The sequence below is a fragment of the Rhinolophus sinicus genome, chromosome 2, assembly GCF_057876585.1.
Source record: "Rhinolophus sinicus isolate RSI-liver-muscle chromosome 2, RSI-T2T, whole genome shotgun sequence".
Lineage (NCBI taxonomy): Eukaryota > Metazoa > Chordata > Mammalia > Chiroptera > Rhinolophidae > Rhinolophus > Rhinolophus sinicus.
Window position 1 is genome coordinate 89,371,489 of NC_142502.1, and position 10,852 is coordinate 89,382,340.

Genomic DNA, 10,852 nt, shown 5'->3' on the forward strand with positions numbered 1-10,852 from the left:
CCCCCCAGAAGAATGTGTGGGGCCCGCAGATTCGTCTAGGGAATTGCCAGACGCGGTTTTTTTTTTGTGTGTGTGTGGATGATGTTGGTTTCCCAATTAGTCCAACTCAAATGGAAAAGGAAGGCCCTTTCTCAGACAGGTGCAAACCCCTCCCCCAACCCCCCCTACTGTCAGATACATCTTCATTGAAGGTGAAGGGACCTTCTTTCCCCGGCTTAGGTCCAGGCAGCAAACGCAAAATCCTCTCCCCCGGGAACAACTAGGAGGCTCAGGACGTGGTGGCCGCCTGCTCCGCCTGCTGTCCCAGCGCATTTGGCCCATGTGTTTGTGCTTGTCCGGGGAAAAGATCTACACGCAGCCCCCCCCCCGCACTTCTGATACTCTCGGTAATGAGCTCTGGCCTGGAGCTGAGTGTCGCTACGGAATGACCTCTAGTTGTGTCATCAGTCTGAATACTTCAGGACATCACCAAAGAACTGGCGATCGTACCTCTCCATTCCACTCCCTAGACTCACCCCGTTTTCCCGAGTGACTTCTAGGTACCGAGATAAAGGCGTCTAGGGCTACATTTACTGGGCTTCTGAACCCCCGTGGAATTAGAGGAAACTAAAGATCATGTCGAATGAGAAAAAAAAAAAAACACTTGCATTTGTATTTACAGGAGATGAAGAGAGGAGGGTAAACTGCCTCTCTTTTAGTTTAGGGATCTACTTTGTCAGGGCACCACGTCTCCTTTTGGAAAGCTCTTCTCTCACACGGGTGTCCCGGCTTCCCGTGCCAGCGTCTGAACTGCAAGGAAACTCCATTTGGCCAACTGCTCCCTCTCACCTCATCCCAACTTTAAAAACAAAACCAAAAACAACAAAAACCATGCTGTTTGTCCCTGAAAGAAAAGTTGGGGAAATCATGCACACCATATGCACACACTGGTCAGCGCTCGCTTCCATCTGCTCTAGGGTTGCTCAGAGCGCCCCTTTTCTAAAGAAACTCATCGAGGCAGGTGTGCGTTGTGCTTGGTGTCTCTGTGTGAGTGTGATGTGCGCGCAAGCCGGATTTGTTTCTGATAGACAGTCCCCTCCCACTGTCTCCCCTTCCCATCCAATTAATAGTCTTGAGCAATTAATAGGTGTCATCCTGCTTGACCCAAAGGCTGGGCTTTTCAGCAAAGCTAATTCCTCTTTTTCTGCTTTGCCCCTTTTCGGGAGAGCGATTGGCCCACATATTCTCCAACGGGCGGCGTAATTGAATTAACTGGCCAAGGCGAGTTGGACACTGGTGACAATCGCCTGGGGCTCCCTCCCTCGGGAAACCGGTAGTGAGCATCCCAGCCTGAGCTGCAGGCGGAGCTGGCTCCCGCTCACTTGAGAGAGTTCTTACAAGCAAGGGAGCAACCCTGCCAAGCTCGCACCCTAGAACCTGGAGAGGGTCTCCCTTCGCACCCAGTGCTTCTGTTCTGCCTTCTGATTCCGCACTCCATAGTCCAGGAGGGATGGTTCTACCACAGTCACTTTAGGACTGTGGTAGAGATATCTTTGTATCTATTATTATTGTTTTGGTTAGGAGCCAGAGCTAGACAAGAGAGTTTCTGAACTGTGTCCTACAGCTTCCTATAGTTCAGATGCTGATGTGGGAAGCTCAAGTCACTTCTTGAGCTCCTAGGCTGATACCATAGAAGTCACCCCAGTTTTTATCCAATCTCAAACATCTCCACTGAAAGGGTCTGACACCCATTGCGTGTTTGAGGTTGGTGGACAATTACCAGCAAACAAGTGCCTATCCCTAGTTTTATTAAACATGTATTTTTCTTCCTCCTCCTTATTCCTACTTGGAATTTCCTTTGTTTCTCCAAATGGATTTTGTTTGTTTTTCTGTTGCCTGAATAGACTTTCCCACAAAATTGCCTGTTTAATCTTAAGTGAAGTGGAGTAGTTAAGGATTGTATTTATTTGGGTAGTTTCGACCAAAAATATTTTCTTGGATATATTCGCACACATGAATCAACCAGAGTATTTTCCTTCTTCTCTCCTTCCTTCCTTCCTTCCTTCCTTCCTTCCTTCCTTCCTTCCTTCCTTCCTTCCTATCTTCCTTCATCTTTAGAGGAAGGTAGAGATGAGATTGAATACATTAAATCTATGCCTCAAGACAGCAGGGGTGTACATTGTCTGAGAGTGAAATGTAGTGTGCTCTGCTCCAGTGGGGCATGCAGTTCCCTAACCCAGACATGAGTTTGCGCAATAGGAGACAATCTCCATGATTATAAAGACCCTGGCTTTGGAAGGGCACTTGTACAGGAGAACAGTGGAGCACTAAAGATCTAATGTAGCAGGCAGATGTTCTTTCCACAAAGCAAAACAAGAGGTCTAGATCTAAACATCAGTATCTCTCCTAAGGCTTCCATGCCTCTGTCCTCCCACTTCTTATTTTGGATGCACATAAAGAGCAAAGGTGCCTGTAGAGAATTCAAAGAAAGCGAATGGCTGTTCTGTCCTATCTTAGTGGTGTTCTGGTTTTATCTGTCCTCAGGCACCCTTCCTTCTCTGTGAATCCCCTGCCCTCTGAGGCCTCCACCTTGGATAGGCTTCTAAGCAGGCTGGGGTCTCCAAGTGCCAACCACACAGAGCTATCAGGGCCCTCTTTCAAGGGGCCCAAGTTTCACAGTCATTCAGGATTCTAATGACCTGGAAAAGTCTTATCCAAGGATCTACTCTGCTGTGCTCCTCCTAACCTCTCCCAGTTACTGCTACTGCTGGTGGGTGGGTGCCATTCTTCATGTGGTGGAAAGGCAAATATGTTGGATTCCCCTCAGTATCCCGGTCCCCGATTCATTCATTTTTCCTCATTAGGCAAGGTGGAGAGAGAAGAGCGTGCCAAATACCAAGAAAATTCTGGACAGGAGCCAGGAATCTAAAACTTGACCCAATTACAAGGACCAGGATATTGAAGAGAAAATGCATGGAAGCATAGGGGTTCATGAGCAGGCACTGGAGGTCAGACTCTGCCCTCCCTATCACCCCCCCACCCCACCCAATGAATTGCTTGCCTTTCTTACTCCTATTAACCTGAGCTGTTTGATACTGACTTTAGGTGTCTTTCCAAAGGTCCCTCCCCTCTCCTTCCCAGTTAAGATTTGGTAACTCTTCTATCTCCTCTCCTCTCGGTTATCCATCCCTCACCCTCATTTCACCTTCAGTAACAGAAGGGACACTTTGCTTAAAACGCGCGCGCCCGCGTATGTGAAACATCCCCCTGCACGACCCTACCCCCGCCCTCTGGGCTGTTTGTCAAAAGCCTAATGCGGGTCGGTCTTAGCCTTGTGTATTGGGTCTTAGCCTTGCTGCCGACAGGCAACACAGATTCCATAATCGTGCAGAGAAGACGCATTTGCAAGCAATTAAAAAGCCTTGCGAACGTACTAGTCGAAAATTAAATGGAAGAACTCTCTCGTCGGAAGTCTTGATTTTGATAACAGTGAAACTTGGAGCTCAGGCCCTCCTTCGGAGGGCGGACTCTTCGCTGGTCTGCAACAGCTGCTGAGTTGGACGCAGGCAGGGCGCGGACTCGCTCACCCTCTCCCTGCAGCGGGGGCGCCGGCAGAGCCGCCTCGCCAGCCCGGTGGCGTCGGAGGGCGCTCACCCCCCGCAGCTGGGTGACCCGGGAGGGCGCGGCGACCTGGAGGCCTCCTGGCTGACTGCGCCTGCTGAGGCTGGAAGCAGTGTCTTCCGCTAAGGCCTTGCTGTCCCATGGGAAACTTGCCCCATTTAGCCAAGAAGTGTGTCTGTGTGTGTCCTGAAAGGGCTGTGCTCTGTGCTCTCTCTCTCTCCCCTCCCTCGATTGTTTGACCTTGTAACGCACTAGAGGTTTTTCAAAGCTCGCTTGTCTGCAGTCCGGTCGTATATTGAACATTGGTTTACTAAGCACTTTTACAAGTATTGACTCATTTGCTCCTGACAACACAACTCAAGTAGGGAGGACATGTATAACTACTGCTCTCTTTTTATAGAGCCCAAACAACAAAGTAACAGCGCCAGCTAACATGTATGGAACACTTATTCGTGTCAGGCCCTGCTCCGAACTCTTAACAAGCATTATATCATTTTATCCTTACAACAACCCTATGAGGTATGTATTATGCGGTGCTGTGGAGTACGTATTAGTACTAGTACGAGGTAGGTATTAGTGTAAACGAGAACCCTGAAGCTCTTGTGAAAGTGAGACACAAAGAAGTTTGGGTAATCGCCAAGGTCACACGGGGCTTTGCAGTCAGTGATTTTAGCTTCAAATTAAAAGAAAAAAAATTTCCTACTACATCTCCTGGCCTCTGCTGTTGCATATAACTTTTCCATGTTTTAAATTTCCTCCTTTAATCCCACATCTCCGTTCCTTTTCAGACGACTAACGGAAAATACCCACATTGGAGGCCCATTCAAGTTTTCTTTTGCAGCAAGGGACTTGTCATCTTGACGCTTTCCAGCCGAAATCTTTCAGACTCCCGCCGCCAGCAAATCCAGCCTCCTTGATCTTACCTCCCACCCCCCAACCCCCCTTTTTTTCATTCTGATGACGGACTGTGTGCGGGGCTTCCAGAGGCTGTCCCTTCCCTTGGCGGGTCGCTCTCTGACTCTGTCCCAGGGAGTCAGTGGCTCCAGCTGCCCTGCATGGATCCTCTGGGGCTGCAGCACGCGCCTAGAGCCAGGCCTCAGGGGCGACCAGCGTGCCCGCCGGTCTCCGGCACCCGCTCCCCAGCGGCCAGAGCTGCCGCTTTGTGGATTCTGCGCTGGCCTCCGGGAACCTCTCCTGACCGAGTTTGCTAACTGTGCGGCAACAGGAACGCAGGATCTAAAACCACAGGGACTGGGGACGTCAATCCTTATTCTACATGAGCAAGTTACTTATAACAGTTAGCTCTTTCGGCTGTTGTGAGGTGTAAGAGATTGTATATTCATCAGCCTGGAGCGAGGGAAGCGGATAGTAAATGCTGAGTGTTTTTATTTGGAAGGCGGGGATTGTTAAAGGGGCACCTGTAGAGAGGCGTTGTTAGTAGCGCATTCTTGCTTCTCTAGGGTCCATTTTCGCGGCCCTTGAACAGATGGCACCAAAGTAAATCCTGCTGGGAGAGTTCAGAGACCGTATGAGAGCCTACCCTTCCTTACCTGAAGTATAGGTATGAAGTCACACCACTGTGCAAGCGACAAGGTAGAACTCAGATGCTTGCTTTGACTCTGTCCAAACCCTCTCAATCAGAATCCAGGAAATGGACAGCTCAGTCTTCCTTCCCCAACCTCAGTGCCATTTCTTGTGAGACTGATTAGTATTTCCTCCTGGCTTAATTAACATTTTGGTCTTTTACAATTTTGAATTTCATTGCTTCTCTCTCTTTCTTCTCAATTTTTCTCTTCACCTCCCTCCCTCCCGCCCTCCCTCTTTCCCTTTGTCTCTCTCCATCCTTCTCTCCGCCTACTTTTGTCCCAGGGTCCTCCAGGATTCTGCTCTGATTTAGTTCCTACCTTTTAATCTACAAAGGTTTGTTTTACTCTTGCCTCAATATCCTGGGCATCTACTCAGTGGATGGGGGTAGTACATACCTCATCCCTTACCTTCTAACCAACCCCTGTGGACCCCTCTGGTTGTCAGCCCCAAGCACCTGCCTCTTCTCCCTTCTAGTAGCCTTGTGGAGCTTTCAGGCAACCAAGCCCTCCAGTTACTTTTTTGGGGGCAGGGAGTTCTTTTGTTTTATTTCTTCTTTTTTTTTAAATTAAAGTTTATTGGGGTAACAATTGTTAGTACCTCCAATTACTTTTATTTATTTATTTTTTAAACTAAAAGAGGTTTTACTGCCTCTTCTGTCAATTACCCCAGAAGCCTCTGAGAGATCCCGTTTATTTTTCCATTGACCTTGTTTTCCTCATGTACTGGAACAATGCCTTATAATTTTATTTATCTTAATCTCTGGTGCAATCGCCCTTTTATTCTTCAACTTGGCTGTGCTAGTGTTTGACTTCACACTTTCTTGAGTTCATTATGTAATCTTGCTGAATCTCCTTGCTCTGTGCATGCTGTTTAGACCTCACGTATGTCTTTTACTTACCCTTGAGCAGCTTTGTTTTGAAACTCCTGATCCATCCATATTTACCTTATTCCTTTGTTTCCTTCGATGTATATATGCTGCCTGGAATGCCCAAGGATATTGTCTAGAAATTTGTACCAGTTCTGTTTTATTACTCAACGTACCCAACAGGACATTCCATTAAATATGTGTTTGCTACTTTGGGCCTGCCATTTTTGGCAGCCTGTGGTTTTGCCTTTTCTTCCCAAGTCAGTTCTGGTTACAGGCACCGTATGAGCATTACATAACTGCTAGGATGAATTTCTCTTTTTCGATTTCCCTTTGAGAAAGTGAAAGATAGTGAAGAATACACATATTCTGCCACCGATTGGCTTTGTGACTTAGACAAGTCACTTAAGCACTGCTCTCTCTCACAGCCAGGTTGGATTACATGGGGGCAAGTATATATATATATATATATATATATATATATATATATATATATATATATATATATATGAAACAACTTGTAATTGATAATGTGTTTTAAAATGACTAGGTATGATTTATTTTTGTAAGTTACCTTCCTGCCAGTAGGCCAAGCTTCATTGGATTTGTATGAACCTTAATGGTGATGAAGAGAATTCTTTCACTTTTGTAACCTATCCTTTCTAACACTAAAGTTTGGTTTATCTGTCTTCATTGTAGACATTTCTATTGATTTCCAAGTCAGAGAACCACGTTCTAGAAGTCTAGATTCAGAAGGGGGCACATTTTGCTCAGGCCTCTTCTTCGTTCTGGTATCATGAAAACTTTGAAAACTCTGGGTACCCTCCTGAATCTCTCTGAATGTCAATGATCTCTGTAAAAGATGGAGGTTGCAGTCCCAGAAACAGCCTATCACCACTGCTGCCCTTTGGTAATCGTCTCTCCATCAATTGCCTCCAACACTCTCAACCACTCATCCCCTTCTCTCACTGTCTTCAGATAGTCTTTACTGAAGAAAGTACGACAAAAAAGAAGACAACCCACTCTATTGATTCTTGGAGTCTCTTCCCCTTAGGGGCGTCCTGCTGGGACTAAGTCATGTCACAGAATGTCCAGTTTAAGAATTTACATGAAGTGGGGCAGTATGCGTTTAAGCTTCAGATGTGAAAATTATACCTCTCAAGCCCTCCTTTTTGGAGGAATTGGAGACTAAACTTGGCATTGAGACTTCTTTCTAGTATAAGACATTGAAAACACATATAGACTGTGATGTATTAAATATGTACTATCTATTAGAAATATCGGTAATGAATGCAGACATTCTGATAAATAATGCAGTGTAAGGTTCTTTGTATGATTGAACACTATCTACTTTTCATATATTTATGTGCCAGCAGTTAAAGAGGACAGGTTTCTTTAGCTAGTTAAATACATTGAAACAGCATTAGTCTTTTAGGAGTGTGTTCTAATCTGAATGCTGAAATTTAGATGGTGACAAAACTAAGCACATGTAGGTGTTCTGCCCTGGTACATTCAATTTTGACTTAGAGGAGGAAGCTCTTCCATTAATTATCTGGGTTCTGGTGGTGGAGGAGGAATAGTAATGCAGAATTTTAGAGAGGCATCACTTAAATGTACTTTTCATTGACAAAGTCAAATGTGTCTCAGATATAGTTGACAGTAGAATTCAAAATCCTTGAGATGTAGAAATTGTATGCCTTGACTATGTGCTTGCTTGCCATCATTGTATAGATTATGGTAGCCAAAATAACCCAAACTTTAATGAGGTCTAGGATTTCAAATTGTTCACTCTAATTTTTTCTCCCTTTTCAAAATCAGCAAAGCAAAGATCACTCCAAAATCTTTGTTTTTTTCCAGAGAACATGGAATATATTCATGCTTCCACAGTAAGATAATACCACTGGCCTATTAGGATATAAGTAGAGAAAGTTCATCCTGTTCCTCCCAAGATGGTATATCTAACGGGAGACAGAGGATAGCTATGTCATGAAGAGTGCCAGTTGGATGGCTTGGAATGACAGAGTTAGAATTCTTATGACACAAAAAATACCATCAAATTTATTCTTAAGAAGTGATTCATTGACTGGACATTAAGAAATGCTAAAGGTAGGGATTAGTATTTGGCTATGCCTAAGTAATCACTTTAGTTAAAGCACCTGAAATTAATATAAAATAATAATGAATGCTAACTGCAATTGAAAAATTTAAAAAGAGGGAAAACAGGTGAAAGGGAATAAGAGGTTCAAATTTCCAGGTATATAAAACAAATAAGTCATGGGGATGTAATGTATAACATAGGGAATATAGTCAATAATGTTGTGACAATGTGGTATGGTGCCAGATGGTTGCTGGACTTATCATGGTGATCACTTCTTTAGGTATATAAATGTTGAATAACTATCGTGTCCATCTGAAACTAATATAATATTGTATGTTAGCTATATTTTAATAGAAATCTTAAAAAAAGAGGAAATGATAAAGGGCAGGGAGATGTTTCACTTACTTTATTTAACTGCTTATGCAACTGCACCCTGCTGCAGAAAACTGGGCCATCTTAGCACCTAATTACAGAACTCTTTACCATGAAATCAGTGCATTGCATCATAGGGAAAGGACATATAGAAAAAAGAGACCAAAGACATTCCAGAGCTCCTTTACCTGCAGTGAAACTTGCAGAATATTTTTGATTATACCAAGAAATGTCTCCAATCAATGTGAGTCTCTAGCAAATAGCCACAGTCAATTTCAGGTTGTCTATAACTGTGCTGTCTTATGCAGTAATGACTAGCAATATGTGGGTATTGAGTACGTTGTGGACTGAATTGTGTTTTGCCAAAATTCATATGTTGAAGGCCTAACCTTCAATGTAACTCTGTTTGGAAATGGGGCCTTTAAGGAGGTAATTAAGGTTAAGTGAGGTCATAAAGATGGGGCCCTAATCCAATACGATGTGTGTCCTGATAAGAAGAGGAAGAAGTACCAGGAATGTATATCCACAGAGGAAAGGCCACATGCGGACATGACAAGAAGATGACCACCTAAAAGCCAAGGAGAGAGGCCTCTGGAGAAACCAAATCTGCTGACACCTCGATCTTGGACTTCCAGCTTCCACAACTGTAAGAAAATAAATTTCTGTTGCATAAGCCATCCAGTCTGTGATATTTTGTTATGGCAGCCCTAGCAGACTAATACAAGCACTTTGAGGAAAAAAAAAACCAAAACAAAGCAAAAACCAAAAACCAAAAAACCAAAATGGCCCCAGATATCTATCAGCTATGCCATGGTGTTGTTACAGGCTGGCCTGACACAGTCAGGTTTTGGTGTTCTGTTGAACACAGACCATCTCACAGATTGGGCCACTCTGACCGTGATGGATCAAGATGAAAATAAGACTACACTGTAATCCTGTCTGAACATAGACAAACATAAACATTGTCCAAGCCCCAAAACACCAAAACATACTTCTCTTCTGGCTAATATGAGTGACTGCTGCCTCTTTAGCAATTACAACTGTAGCTTTAATCTTTCCTGTATAAAAAAGGTCACTGAGATACCCAATCATAAAGTTCTCCTCTATTTCTGAGAGCACTCAGTCCAGTGTGAACCCCCGATTCTTGGCTCAACCTTGAAATCACCCAGCTAAAATACAAATCCTGTACTAAGTCCTTTCTAACATTCCTCTATTGAAATGTTCCATGGCTCCCCATGATGGGGGTCCTTCTTTGCTGCAAGTTATGAACCCAACTTCTTCAACTATAGGTGTGTGTTCAGTGGCCTTTAGCTGGAAGCCATTGGCAATTTGAAATGCAGCTAGCCCAAACTGAGATGTGTTGTAAGTATGAAATACACACCTGATTTTCAAATACTTACTATGAAAAAAATGTAAAATATGTCATATTTTTGATTGATTATAACATTTTATATATATTGATAAATATATTATTAAATGTAAAATCATGTTTGTGTTTTTTTTTAATGTGGATATGAGAAAAATTTAAATTACTTATGTGGCCTTGGTTTTCTTTCTGTTGAACAGCATTGGTTTATAATGTCCCATGACAATTCTGACCATGAGCAGCTTACTATTTTTTTTTCTTTTAAAGGAGTTTATTAGTCAAATTAGGACATGCTGTACCGTGGTAACAACTCCAAAATCTCTGTGTCTTCACACAAAAAAAGTTTATTTTTATCAAGCACACAATCCATTGAGGATTTGGACAACTTCCCAGGGTCGCTATCCTTCATTTGGAAGTTAGGGAGGGGGCTGGAGGGTCTTGCACAAGTAAATAAATCCTTTATGCCAGAAACGTATCAGCCAGATCTAGCCACATGTCTAGGGCAGAGAGAGAGTGTAATCTTCCCATATGCCCAGAAGAAGGGGGAGAACTGAAAATGAGGAACAAAGGTAATATTTACCATAAGGGGAGAAATGTAAATAAAAATGCATGTTCTAGGTCTTAGTTTAATAAATTTGTGATATATTTTGATATATTCCTAATGCATTTTATTTAGGAGATCTAGATTCAGAGGATACCAGCACTGATGTTGAATATACAGACAAAAAAATCCTCAAAATTTCCAACGCATTTCTATGATATTTTCAAATGCATGCAATGCCTGGTTACCAATAGCTTGCAGGTTCTTACATCTTTTTCTCCTATTGAGATGAACTTTAAGACAAAGTTCAAACTTTGTTTGAAATCAATGTGTAATTGGATTAAATAAAAAAGAAGCAGCTTTTCAAGATCCTGATATTTTTAAGTTGGTTGATCAGGCTCTATATGTCTCTCTTTCTCTCTC